General features: G+C 43.9%; 1 protein-coding gene and 1 non-coding gene across 13 annotated transcripts in view; both read right to left on the reverse strand.

Annotated features, from left to right (window-relative positions):
• The window catches only part of SYNE3 (spectrin repeat containing nuclear envelope family member 3), a 72,435-nt gene extending 64,982 nt beyond the window's left edge, over positions 1-7,453 (reverse strand). For 9 of the 12 annotated variants that reach the window (XR_014946780.1, XM_015865328.3, XM_015865326.3 and 6 more), the window contains exon 1: positions 4,546-5,079. The gene's annotated coding sequence lies outside the window, so the exon portion shown is untranslated. Of the gene's footprint in view, positions 1-4,545 lie in introns of all 12 variants that reach the window. The other 3 variants (XM_015865330.3, XM_085549403.1, XM_085549405.1) reach the window with 2 other exon arrangements.
• A 6,112-nt stretch (positions 7,454-13,565) lies between these two features.
• On the reverse strand, positions 13,566-13,838 carry LOC116653570 (small Cajal body-specific RNA 13). Its single transcript, XR_004307669.2, has one exon.
• Positions 13,839-13,861: the final 23 nt, after the last annotated feature.

The following is a 13,861-nucleotide window of genomic DNA, read 5'->3' on the forward strand; positions in this document are numbered from 1 at the left end:
AATGACAGGCCAGTGAGAAATTTTTTCCTTGGGTGCTTCCTTTATCTGGAGATCTAAATTAACATAAGCTCTTCTGCTACTGAGCTAGCATTATTAGATATGTACATTACAAAGAGCATGTGCCTAGCCTGCTCGTTTCCACCACTGTGGCTATAGAGCATTTCTGCTGACTTCAATAGAGGACATCACCTGTATATACGCTGTCATCTGCCACTCACATAACAGCTATTGGATTCCCATAGAGCCACAACAGTGCTCATACAAGGAGATGAGCTTGAAGAAAAATCAGCCAATTAAGTTACACGAATATATAGCTTGGGGAAGACCAGAAGCTTCAAAGATTGGTTTCTCTTCATTACTGACATAATCTCCTCACATGACACAACCTCTCCACCTGAGAGACTTGAAAACATGGTGGGTATATCAGCATCTGCTCACCTTCCATCTTCAGTGTTCCTGAACTTCTGCAGGCTGCACTGAAAATGGAGTTCAGCATCTGGGTGGCAATCAAATGCATCTCTTAAACCATTCCACAATCAGAGGCAACATATATATTTAGGATTGCCTAGTTATAACAATACGAAAACAAAAGACAAGGATGTAATGCTTGAAATCACATCACACTGCTGCTTAAGGTGGAAAGGAGACAGCTAAAGTAACCCTTACATTTTTTTTCATAGTCCATTTTTCATTGCTGCTTTGTCAGTCCAACTGAAAGGACAGGTGAGATAAATAAGTGTGAGATAATCTTGTGGGGTAACAGCTCTAATCTTGGTTTGTAAGTCCAAGTACCTAGACCCACTGTGGTTGCTTATTGTATCTGAGCATGACACCTTCAACATAGCATCAACTAACACCAAACATGAGATGAGATATTAACACCCCCTTCCACAGATGGAGGTATGATGCTTTCATAGGGTCTACCTTTCAGATGCAACCTCTGATAGATGGTGCCAGAGCCAATGACATATTCAGCACCCAGTACCTCTGGTCCCCCTCCAACTGTACATGCTCACCAACACTACACGGGAAACCTGAGGTACAGAACACAGCTCTTCTAAATCACTCTAATGCATTAAGAGAAGGAAGATGGCCATATAGCAATCAGCAATAGCCCATTCATACTTTGTTCGGGAGTCATGAGCTGGGGCCTCTACATCTGCATGTTTCAATTTGAAGAACTATGCAAACACTTCCAGAAGAATTCAAATCTCAAGCTGTGTATGCTACTCTGGGACAAAACAATACTTACAGGTGCACTTGCTCTTGAAAATTAAGCATTTTCAAGGAGTTTTGAAGAACTTCTCTTACTCAATCAAACATAACTTCCGGACTATTCTGTTATTTAGCTCCACGAGGCATGACACTGTAGGGATTACAAACTGCCCTCTCTCTCCAGTAGCAGTGGGAATGTGTCTGGAAGAGGATGCCAGCAGACTGGGCAAGCAACATAGTAACATAGAACAGCTTGGGTTGGAAGGGACCATCAAGGATCATTGAGCTCCAGCCCCCCTGCTGCAGGCAGGGCTGACAACCTCCATATGTAGTACTAGACCAGGATGCCCAGGGCCCCATCCAACCTGGCCTTGAACACCTCCAGGGACGGGGCATCCACAACCTCTCCAGGCAGCCTGTTCCAGCATCTCACTACTTTCTTGGTGAAGATCTTCCCCCTGACCTCCAACCTAAATCTTACCTCCTTCAACTTAAAACCATTTCCTCTTGTCCTGCCATTATCTACCTTGTAAAGAGTTGAGTCCCCTCCTGTTTATAGGCTTCTTTTATGTACTGGAAGGCTACAATGAGGTCACCCTGCAGTTTTCTCTTCTCCAGGCTGAACAAGCCCAACTCCCTCAGCCCATCTTCTTGTCAGGCTTCAGTTTGCTCAGCTGTTCCACAGATACAGCATAACACAAATGCCTGAAAGGAACCTGAAGGTTTCTGTGGGTCTGACTGCTCTTCTACTAAAGCCAGGGTTCTTTTTAATAACTATTAACTGCAGGCGTAGCAGCATATGTGTGTATAGGATTCATTGGTGACAGCCACTGTGTCTGAATAACAGATACTAGTGCTAAGTATAACAACAAATCTCCTGGCACATGCTATTCCACATGGGCCTCTCACTCATCCAGTGTTCCCAAGTATTACTGCCATAGTTATGAGAAGGCTTTCAGCATAGCACATCAGTAAAAATGGCTATTCTATCTTTCTAATACCACTAAACAAGCACCAATTATGAATAAAACAAGCAACTGAAACTTGATATCTGATTTTCAAGCAAACTACAACCTCATGGATGTTGTTTCTTCTTGTGATTTCCCTCAATCTCCACTAGTACATTATTTCACGTATTTGTGCTGTGAGATCCTAAGGCTGAGATGGCAACTTAATCCTCATCGTACCACAGCCAAAACATGAATTCCCATGAAATCCCTTGCTATGAAGAGCTTCCTGTCAGGCCCAAGTCTTCTGCAAGGCGTAACGTAGATAAGATCCCTGTATTAACACACACGACAAGTCAGTCCCGCCAAAAGGAAACTAAAATGCCCAGATCATATGTAAAATAACCATAATCTTCCTCAGAATACAAGCCCTGTATTACAGGTCAGAGCAGTCTAAACTTCCTGTTCAGACAGATAGAGACATCCAAGATTGCTTATTAACCTTATATAGTGTCAATGAAAATGTCCTTCTCTATCAAACAAGTTTACTACCTTTATTTTGACATTGAGGTGTGGCAATTTCAGATAGTATAAATGGCCAGAGTTCAAAACTCCGTGAGTTATTCAGTTGTAAGTCAGCACGTTGCTGAGTCATCAGTTTTCATAGAAGGAAATCACCTACTTACAACACACGTGTACACAAATATTTATATACAATTAGGCACTGACACAGGCTGCCCTGAGAAGCTGTGGATGCCCCACCCCTGGAGGCATTCAGGGCCAGGTTGGATGGGGCCCTGGGCTTTTATCTGATCAGGGGGCAGCCCTGACCATGGCAGGGAGTTGGAACTAGGTGGGCTTTAAAGTCTCTTCCAGCTCAAGCCATTCTATGATTAAGGGACAACAAGCACCTTATTTCCAATAGAACCTGTTGTAAAAGATGAAAGCTAGCTATCCTTGAAACTGTGATACAGGTGCTAGGCTTATTTATATATGCTACCCATATCACACGTGTATATGGAAGTACAGCTGCATCCTGAGCCCAAGCATTCGGAGATGTATTTCAGGATGACCTGAGAGCCATAGAGAACTGGAGGGAACAAAAATGGCTTACCCAAAAGGAAAGGCAAGATGTTCTTATCAGTTAGCATATGAAAGCCAGACAGAGGATACATGCATTGGGAATGGTTCACAGATGTGGAAAACTTCTGACCAGGATGGGAGGGAGAGAAGAAATAGTGAAGCATGTAACAGAAGAAAAGAATTGAAACCAACACAGGAAGGGGCAAACAAGCAGCACCACACCCTGAGAGGCAGTAAATTGTGTCTTCTTTGGGAGTTTGAAGGCTGGAGATCTGGTGATTCATGAAGAACATGGAAACAATGCTGTGTGTAGGGAAAAACTGTTATACACAGAGCCCATCAGCTGTGTCAAGTTCCACTTCCTGGCAGCTAGTCTGGAGGGAACAGTGCTCCTATGACTCACTACGAGTTTGCTTCTTGAAATAAAAGTTGCCAGGGGACTGCGGCGGGTTGCGTTTCCTTGCTTTCTTACACACTTGGCAACCACAGAGGCCACACCAAGCCAACATACATTTCAACTGCCCATAGATTTGAGACACTGTTAGAAAAAAGCAGCAGAACGGTTGAAAAGCAACCAATCAGCTCATCAAGTTTTCCTGCGTTTTTCAAACTCCTTCAAAAAACCAGCCACCGCGTACAGAGGCTTTCAGATGGCACATGGAGGGCTTAGAAGTGGCATCCAATAGTAGTAGAAGCGAGGAGTTGGTTTGAACAGCACAGTGATATTTTTCATCGCTGATATAAGATAGCGAGGCAACGGAGAAGGAAGGCAATCCACTGCTTTGACAAATTGTAGAAGCATAGCCTTGCAACCCTCGTTATTACAATTAATCATTGTCTCCTGCAGGTTGCATGCCATAAATGTGTTTGAGAAGAGCTGTTTCTAGGAATAAAGTTTTCCAGAACAAAGACCTGAGTTCATACGGGTCGAACCGATAAGCACTTGGAAATATACACTGTGGCAGAAAAGAGCATATAGGAGAAGCCAAAACCTTATAGTGCATGAAGTGGGGATGTAAAGGTGAGGGCAACGGCTCAAACCGGGACCATTCTCACTGCTCAGGACCGTGCCGGAGCTGAGCTGGGCTATGTTCAGCCGGGGGTAAGGGGATAGGATAGGATAGGATAGGATAGGATAGGATAGGATAGGATAGGACAGGATAGGATAAGATAGGATAGGGAACAGAAAGCGTGAGCACCGAGTGCCGCAGCAACGTGACAGCCACGGCGAGCAGCCGGCTGGCAGCGAGAGCCTGACACCTGGGGAAGAAAAGTTGCAAGCCGCCGCTCGGGCTCTTACCGGGCAGCTCCTCGTGGACAGATGCGGTTATTTTCTTATTTAAACGAAGGCATTAAATAAGAGGCTTTACCCGCCCGCTTATTCCGCTAAGGAGCGGTGCTGCAGGGCCCCGCAGCCGCACCGTCACGCAGGAGCTGCGCCGCGGGGACACCGTTAGAGCCGCCCGGCCGTGCCGCAGCCGCCCGGTCGCAGGGCTGTCCTTGCCGCTCCGCGCTGCCGAGGGGCCTCGTCCACCTCCGCCGGGACGGGACGGATCGGGACGGAACGAGGGGTCTCTCCCGTAAAGCGCCTCCTCACCGTTACTCCCCGCAGCCCCGAGCTGTCAGGCCCGCGCCCCACTCACCGCCGCGGCACCCGCCGCCACCGAGCGTCCCCACGGGGCCGCGGCGCTTCTCCCTCCGCTTTGCTCTCCTTCGCTCGATCGCCCTCGGCGGGGCAGCCCGGCACCAGCACCGGCCCCGCCGCTCAGGGGCTGCGCGCAGAGCCCGCCCTCGGCCCTCCCCGCTGCGCCGCCGCCCGGCCCGGCGGGAGGCGTTATGCAACGCGGCGGTGCGGAGTGGACGGCGGGGCAGGGCCCGGGGCTGACAGCTCTGGGAGGGACGGGGCGGGTCTGGGGGCTCAGGTGAGCTGAGTGGAGGCAGTTATGAAAGGAAATGGCCGAATTTCTCGCAGAATTCTGTTGGTAAAGATTCTGCTCTGCGAAACACCCAGCAATGTTCGATTCGTGACATAAACATGAACGTTCCCCAGACGTGCAGGTGGGTGCAGAAATCCACACCGGCCCACTGACAGCAGCAGCACAGCAGCTTCCCACCAGCTGTAGGTGTAGGAAACAGCCCCAGGGCTCTGCAGTTGTTTGGTTGGGTGCATTGGTTCAAACTGAAAGTTGGAAAGCAAAACAAAACCTGGCAAAGCCAAAACCGTTGTTTGAATTAGGCGGTTCTTCTATAACCAGTCCAAGCAAGAAGTCTACAGCATACGTCCAAGTTATTGTGGAAAGATCAGTTAAGAAACAAAAAAACAACAGAGGTGGTGTGATGGTAGGCATGGAATGGGCTCTCCTGGCAGCCAGAAGCCGGAGCCCTGTACTTCTTGTACTCACCTGCAGCAGCAGAAAGTTCTCATGGCATGGAAATGGCCCCAAGGAGGGAAGAACGAACAGCTTTGTTGTATTTGAGCAATAATACAATGTAAACAAACAGCGAGTGTGTGGAGCTTCTCGGTATTTCTCAAGGCACAAAAATGTTCTTTGTGAGAGGTTGTGTTGCTGCTTTCTGCTGCTGACAAGTGCTGCTCTTATCTGCATAACGAGCAGAAGAACCGGGTGCTTCTGATAGAAGTCTCTGAGCCATATATAACAGTCCTGAGGCCAAGAGCCGCAGGACACATCATCCAGAAGTGAAAACAAGCTGCAGGAGTCAGTGAGAAGCAGAGGACGAGGTGCTCCCAAGTCATCAGGAATTGCTGCCCTTCATTCACAGTGAAGAAGGATAATGGGAATTTGTCACAATTATTTAATGGTAAGACGTGTATTTTTATAGTTGGTTCTGACCTTGAGGCACCGAACGCCTGAGGTGGGCCCTTAACTACACCAAACTGGGCCACTATGATCTCCCTAAATTGTCACTGAGATGGGAACTGAATGCTGCATATGCTTGTGGACAAGTGAATCCCCTAACTTGGGAAATCTGATTTACTCTCTAGCATGGTTTTGACTTAGTTGGAGTGAAGTTCATATCAACAGTGTAAAAGAGCATCTACGCCTATGCAACTGTGCATGCCTCACAGTAAACTCAGGGCTGATTATCTCTTAGTAATCTTTGGAATAGTGAGAAGAACCGCACACATTCCAGAGAAGTTGAACTCCACAAGTATGCATGTAGAAGAGGTAGATGATAGAGACTAGATAACTTATGAATTTTCATTGGGAAAGTTGGCTCAAGACATTGAAGTATATGAACAATCCTTACTGGCAGCAATTAATTTGTAACAAAAACACCCCCTAAGACTTTGTACAACTGGATCTTCTAAGTCCAAAATGAAAACAGCCCCTTGCATTCATAAAGCTTGCTGGTGGTGGACAGTGCATCATTACATTTAAAAATCATTTGCATTAAGTTCCTCCTCTGCATTTCCCCATGTGGCAGCTTGCGTGGCTCTGATTTCACTACCTCCAACAGCTTTGTACATTCTTAGTTAGAAATACACACAGGCAAACAGCAGGCATTAAGTAAATGAACAGTCAGTACATTATCTAAACAATATAAAGCTACACACACACCACACCTAAACAACAACAGAGAGGTCAGAACGGCTGAAATTAGAGTGAAAGGGTGGGGAAGCCTCTGAAAATGACAGAACAGCAGCTCTAATCCTCTTTCATTGGAAGAAAGGAACATATATTTAGAAGCCATTTGCTCAGCCTCTAAACCAAACCACAAGCGGTTGTCAGTGAACATGCAGCATTTTCAGACATTTCCTGTGATGCGCAGAATACCCAGTGGACTGGGTGGGACGCATCAAATAGTGCTACTGACACGCACATGCATTGGCGGGGTTTACTCCATAGGACTGACAACCCACCACAGGAAGAAGTGCAGTAGAAAAGCACTTATAATGCTGCAGGGTAACTGCTCTCTGTTATTAGCATAACACACCCATTTACCACACTCATAACTGATGACAAACAAGTACTACAAGATATTAAGATGTTTCCCTTTTTGCTTGCTTGGGTACAGCAATGTCAAGTTGTTATTCATAATGAGTCATTTGGCAGTCCTGTGGTGAGAGAAACAGCATTTATTCGGATAGAAACATTGGTGTGCAGTATACTAGTGACATATGTATTGGACATAACAGGTTTTGTCACTTGGACTTCTTGGGGTTTGTTGTTTCTTTTTTTAGTTATGAGAAGTTGTTGAACGTGGCTTGATAGAAAGCTTCAGCAGGCGATGGCAGCAGTTGCTACAGAACACCTCTTCCTGAGTGGGCGAGGAATGAAGTGTCATAAAAAGCTCTAAAGCAACAAATCTTCAGGAAGAGCAGAGCAAGATTCCCATCAATTAGACAGGATAACTGATTCTGGATTCATACAGAGATCACACAGATCTGGCATTTCACATTCTCCCTACTGCACATTTTGAGGTTTTCCTTCTGTATTGCTAGTCTCCACCTCCTGGGCAGACAGACCACTCGTAGAAGGAAGTTGGACCTTGAGACGGAGGATCAGTTCCCTTTACAATGCCATTATGAATATCTTAGATTCATAGAATCATAGCCTTGAGAGTGTTTAATGCTGAAGGGTAATACTATAACTAAAAATGCTTGCTAAGCACACTTACCTGGAGTCAGCAGGTCAGCAGCTTCACACCACAAGTTTTTCTTCACACAATTCCTGTAACGCAGGAATTACTGAACAGAACATCAAATTTCCCAGGAGCAGAACCTCAAGCCCTTTTCCTCTTGTAGTCATGAATGCTGACACTGTGGGATCTCTGTGCTCCCCACTCCCTGCAATTATTTTTTCCCTAAAAGTTGTAACATTTAGGCATCAACAATGTTATCAGCTAAGCAGGAAATTAAGTTTCTAAGATGCCTATGTTCCCCCCCCCCCCCCCCCCCTTCAAATTAAAGATTGAATACCATAGAATGGCTTGGGTTGGAAAAGACCTTCAAGCCTACTTAGCCCCAACTTCTGCCATGGGCAGGGTTGCACCCCACTAGGTCCAGCTGCCCGGGGCTCCATCCAACCTGTTGTTAAAGACCTCCAGGGATGGAGCATCCACAGCTTCTCTGGGCATCCTGTACCACTGCCTCACCACCTTGAGTAAAAAACTTCATCTTATCATCTCATCTAAGTTTTTCCTCCTTTATTTTAGTTCCTTCCTTTCCTCCTGTCATATCAACTGCAGCACTCATCTTGGTGTTGTCTTGCAAATTTGCTGTAGAACTTCGTGTTCTTCTTTTAAGACAATTTAATTAACTGACATGAGCCATCAGTGTGCCGTCAGCCAAGAAGGCAAACTGCATTTTGGTGTGTGTTAGACACAGCACAGCCAGCCAGCCAAAAGAGGTGATTCCCCTTCTATACTTCGTATTGATGCAGCCTCACCTAAAGCATTGCACGTAGGAGGCTCAGTGGTGATCTTATCAATGCATATAAATACCTGAAGGGAATGTGTAGAGAGTATAGAGCCAGGCTCTTCTCAGTAGTGTCCTGTGCTGGGGAAAGAAGCATTGGGCACAAACTGGAAACATAGGTTCTGTCTGAACATCAGGTAACTTTTCTGAACTCTGGCATAGGTTGCCCAGAGAAACCATCGAGTCTCCTCCTTAGAGATGTTCAAAAGCGGCCTTGATACCCTGCAGTGGGATTAACCAGGTGACTCCAGACATCCCTTTTAACCTCAGACGATCTGTGATTTTTATATTTCTTAAGTCTCAGATCTTATACTACTATTAATTCATGCTTTTAACTCCCCAAAAATGATGACCTTATTACAGTAGTAGCCAGAGGCTAACTATAGCCAGATGTCTAGTATGCTAGGGAGTCTGAGCACCAAGCAGACTAGATGTTTTGGTGAAGCAACAACATAACCATGCAAGAAAGCAGATGAGAGGGATATGTTGACTTCTGCTTGAAAATGTGGAAGAAACAAAACCAAAGTGGAAAGTTATGTTTAGAAACATGCAGCATTAACTTCTGCTAGCTAACAGCAATGCCCCAATTGAAATCAGTAGGAGATAAGCCAGCATGAAGACAAGACCTGTTGGAAATTCCACAGGATCTGAAGCCAAATATCCTGTGTCCAATTCCAGTATGTTAGATTTTTTCCTTTCTCCTCTCCACACACCTTGTGTTTTTCCAAGTAAAATGCCAGAAGTTAGCTTTAAAAAAAAAAAATATTCTCTGGAGTCCACAGGAAAAACAGCAAAGACAACTGTTGAAATATAACATTCCACAACCTTTCTACTATAACAGTTTATCACAATAAATTACATTTTTCTCTCCTTGCTTCCATTCATGCTATAAACACAGTCTTGCTATTTTTATGTCTGTGAGACTCAGCCTGCAGTTATACTTTCATCTACTCTAATCTCTCAGCCCCTAGAAATGCCAGCTCTGTGAAGCAACTTATGTGCTTATATTAATCTTTTAAGGGGCCGGAAACAGGAGCTAGAAAAAATGTCTGTTGTTTGCCCATGTCTGAAAGAGGATACAGTTCTAGGAAACATCCTTTATTCTTCTCCCTGTGTGGACTTGAAATCATTCACCACAGTGAATTCACCACCACAGCCCAGCACGGAACTACAAAAGAATGCAGATCAACTTTCTTGAATCAAGAGTCTCAAACTGAAGCACAGTGATAGAAACCAGCTGCACCTCTGTCTCTTCATGACTCCTGCAACTAGTATCAAAACAAATCTGTGGACAAAGATAAAAGGCTATTGATGGGGAAGGGAGCATAAGGATGATTCAGACATATCTGCTCTACTGTACTCTACAGTGCCCAATTATCAGAAAGGGATTGTTTAAAGTCTGAGCTTTTCCCCAGGCTTCTTTTCATAGGGTGCAAATACTTTTTTTCTTAAATTTAAAAGAAAAACAACTGTGCATAAAACAGGCCTTTGTATGAGACAAGCAATTGCTACAATTAAATGTCACATCTTTTCAATATAAGATTTCGTCTTTCATCTTGCAATTAAGTAGCTGCTGTACAAGCTCAGATGGCAAAGGAGGGAACAAACTGAAACAAAGCAAGGGAGGTAAGCTACTACCAGCTTCAGAGGATGAACATGAAACACTGCAGCACTGAAACCCACACAGAAAAATGTATGCAAGCAAGAGGAGGGCGACTTTATTCTGCACAATACTTCATACAATAGTGGGACTACAAACATCTTTTTGTAAGGGTATCACTGGCCATTATTGTTAATTTCAATTTGGCTTCTCACTTAAATCTCACTTTCTCCATGCCCAATGTCACTTATATGCTGTTACAAGCATTAAGTTTATAGCTAAAAATTAGTCTCAGCATTTCCACATATAGTTGAGAATTACTCTCAGCATTTGCACAGAAGAGCTTATTTATGCCATATCCAATATAAAAAAATAATATTGATAATAAATGAAGACTCTCCAGGGCTACTTCAGTACTGACTGGTCAAGAAAAGCTTAAAGAACAGCAAGCAATTCACGTGACTTCGGCTCACAGCATTTGGTTCTTTTTCAAAGGGAACTGATGAGAACTTTACAAGTTAACAAACATACATATATTTCTAGAAACAAACAAACAAACAAAAAAAGAGGCTAAAGGATTTGTAATGAAAATCACAATATTTATTGAAACACTATAGCACCATGTTTATACTGCTAAGATAAAGTTACACTCGAGGTACATCATAACGATTCTGTCTACTCCACAAATATGCTGTTGTGTGCAAAATGCTTCAATTTTTACTTGGAGAAGCTTTTAATACAGTTGCAATCCACACCTGGTGACATGTTTGGTAGTATCTGTCTTGTTCCATGGAGCAGATATTTGGCCACTGATGGTTATTACAGTTCTGGTGATGTTTTTCCAACATGTAACATTTCTCAAAATAAAACATACCTTGCTGAACATTCTTAATTAAAAAGACAAAACACACAGAAGAAAAAAAACACAACAAACTTACATAGAAGCGGGCCACCAAGATGATCAGGGGCTGGAGCACCTCTCATATGAGGAAAGGTTGAGGAAACTGGGCTTGTTTAGCTTGGAGAACAGAAGGCTCCGGGGAGACCTCATTGTGGCCTTTCAGCACTTTAAGGGAACGTACAAACAGCAGGGGAATGGCTGCTTACATGGGTGGATAGTGACAGGACAAAGGGGAATGGTTTTAAACTGAGACAGGGGAGGTTTAGGTTGGATATTAGGAATAAGTTTTCCAAAAGAGGGTAGTGACACACTGGAACAGGTTGCCCAAGGAGGCTGTGGATGCCCCATCCTTGGAAGCATTCAAGGCCAGGCTGGATGTGGCTCTGGGCAGCCTGGGCTGCTGGTTGGTGATCCTGCACATAGCATGGAAGTTGAAACAAGATGATCATTCTGGCCCTTTTCAACCCAGGTTATTCATGATTCTATGATTATTTAATGGAGGATTTTCCTGGTAACAGCAATTATTATCTCACGTGATTGTTGCACTATTGAGATAAGGGAATTCAAAAGAACTAACCATTCTCAGTGGCAGCAAAGATCCAGTTACTGCAGCCTGCCATTTTAGTCAAGTGACTCAGCCAGGGACCTTCAGCAGGCAGCCCTGAGCTGTCAGAGCCCTCTCGTGGACACTAGATAGAAGCTCATGAGAGCTTTTCTTGCCTCACAGCAACTGAACAGTCTTAAAACAAACCGTCTCTAGCTTTCATTTGCTCAATACTTGACCCAAGACCAGTATACCTGAATTTAACAGATAAGTTTTCTTTCTCAACTTTATGCAATGTTTCTTTTTAGGCTCATGAAAAATTCTGCCATTCTTCACTCCATGTCAAAAAGAGGCCAAGAGATGCACAAAGCATATTCAGAACTCTGTATGGAAATCAACATATATATAGTTATACTTCCTTTGTAATAGTGAAAGACTCAAGGACTGCTACCACCTGCAAATAAGAAACAAAGGTCTAAAAGGCTCTGCCCAGGCAACATAATTGCAAGAAGCTCACTTATACTAAACAGCAATTCTACTCTGTTCCAAAGCTCACACCACAAGGTTATCATCACAGGACAGCTTGCACAGTTCCCAAAGCAGACTTAGTACACTTATCATGCTGAGACTAATTACTTGGTACTAAATTGTATTATGTATTAATTACTTTGAAATATAAAAGGTGTCTAACTTAAAGGACTGCCTTCTAACTTGAAGATCTAACGTTCCAGTCACTCAGTACAGGACACAAGACACTTTTACTTATTAGCATGAGTCCCCCATGCGAATCCAACGACTGGCATACATTACCAGTTAGGTAACATTACTATAAATGTCTCACAGCTTCTTTAGCATTCAAAATGTATGTGTGCCACACAGATGCAGTGCAGTCCAGAAGTGTAGATACACTGAGCATTCTAACTGGTCTCAAAGGACAAGCTGATGCTGCCAGATGTTGCCCTGATGGTATGCCTCAAATTATTTACCTGGCATGCAGAACAGGAGCTTCAAAAAAAGCTTCAAGAGACAATAAAAACACTGAAGTAGAGCTTAAATGTTAATGCACATAATAGTGCTTCATTTCCAGACTGTCACAAGTAAGGAAGGCATATCTGACTCTGACATAACGAGGTGTCCAGCCCTGATAAGCTGAAACAAGACTTTTCTTCTGATCTTTTTAACCAGCTGCCTTCCCCTCACCCCGTCACACACACCCATTTTATTCCGCCCCCCCCCCCCCCCCAAAAGGGAAAAGCTTCTGTGACAATATCTTTCTTAGACACCTTTGTTCTAAGAAACTCCAAACCACCAACTCATAATTACTAATTTCGTACAGCTGCAGAAGGCCTGGAAGTGATTGAGTTTAAACCCTGCAGCTTGAAGATGCTTTTGTTACTGTTTTTAAAATGAGGTGATAACAGTTCTTCTAAGAGGAAGAACAGCAAAACATCAGAAATCCCGCAGGAGTTCCATTAATACTTCTTGTGAACAGGCAATTTAAATCATTGTCTGGAAAATCAAATACAAGCGGTTCCAGTTTAGACTAAAAGTGCACTGGACAAGACTGCAAATATTTTTAATTCTCTGTTCCTACAAAGAACTGTAGTGGATTAATTGTTCTAAGCCTTACTGCAGTGAAAAGGATTTACATACTTAAAGAATGCTGCACACTTGAAAATACAAAAACATCTGACCAAACTACATGTTTCCCTTCAAATGCTTCTTGCCAAACTTAGCACAACCTCACTAAGCCAATCTCACAACACTGCAACAAATAACTGAATTCAGGTACTTCTATTTAACCCAACACTCAGGCTTTGGAGAAGCTTTCCAACATTTATAGCAGTTTTTAAGTGTTCAGCAGATGTTTCTTTATTTGCTAAACAATATCAGACTGCAAAATTGCTCTTACTGTTGATAGATCAATAATGACATGGGATAAGTCATTATCTCCGTGGCAACAGGATTAGAAGTGTTAGAGGAATATTGCGCATGTTGCTGCTGCTGCTCTAACAGTCATGCCTCGGCTTCCTCATACTGCTGCTCTCTCTGCAAGCCTGGTATGCCCAGAGTACCACCAACCAAGGGCATCTCTTCGCCTACAGAGGATTCTGCTGCAGCTGAGGTTACA

Source organism: Coturnix japonica, chromosome 5 (genome assembly GCF_054131305.1).
Source record: "Coturnix japonica strain WE chromosome 5, WE-NBRP24, whole genome shotgun sequence".
NCBI lineage: Eukaryota > Metazoa > Chordata > Aves > Galliformes > Phasianidae > Coturnix > Coturnix japonica.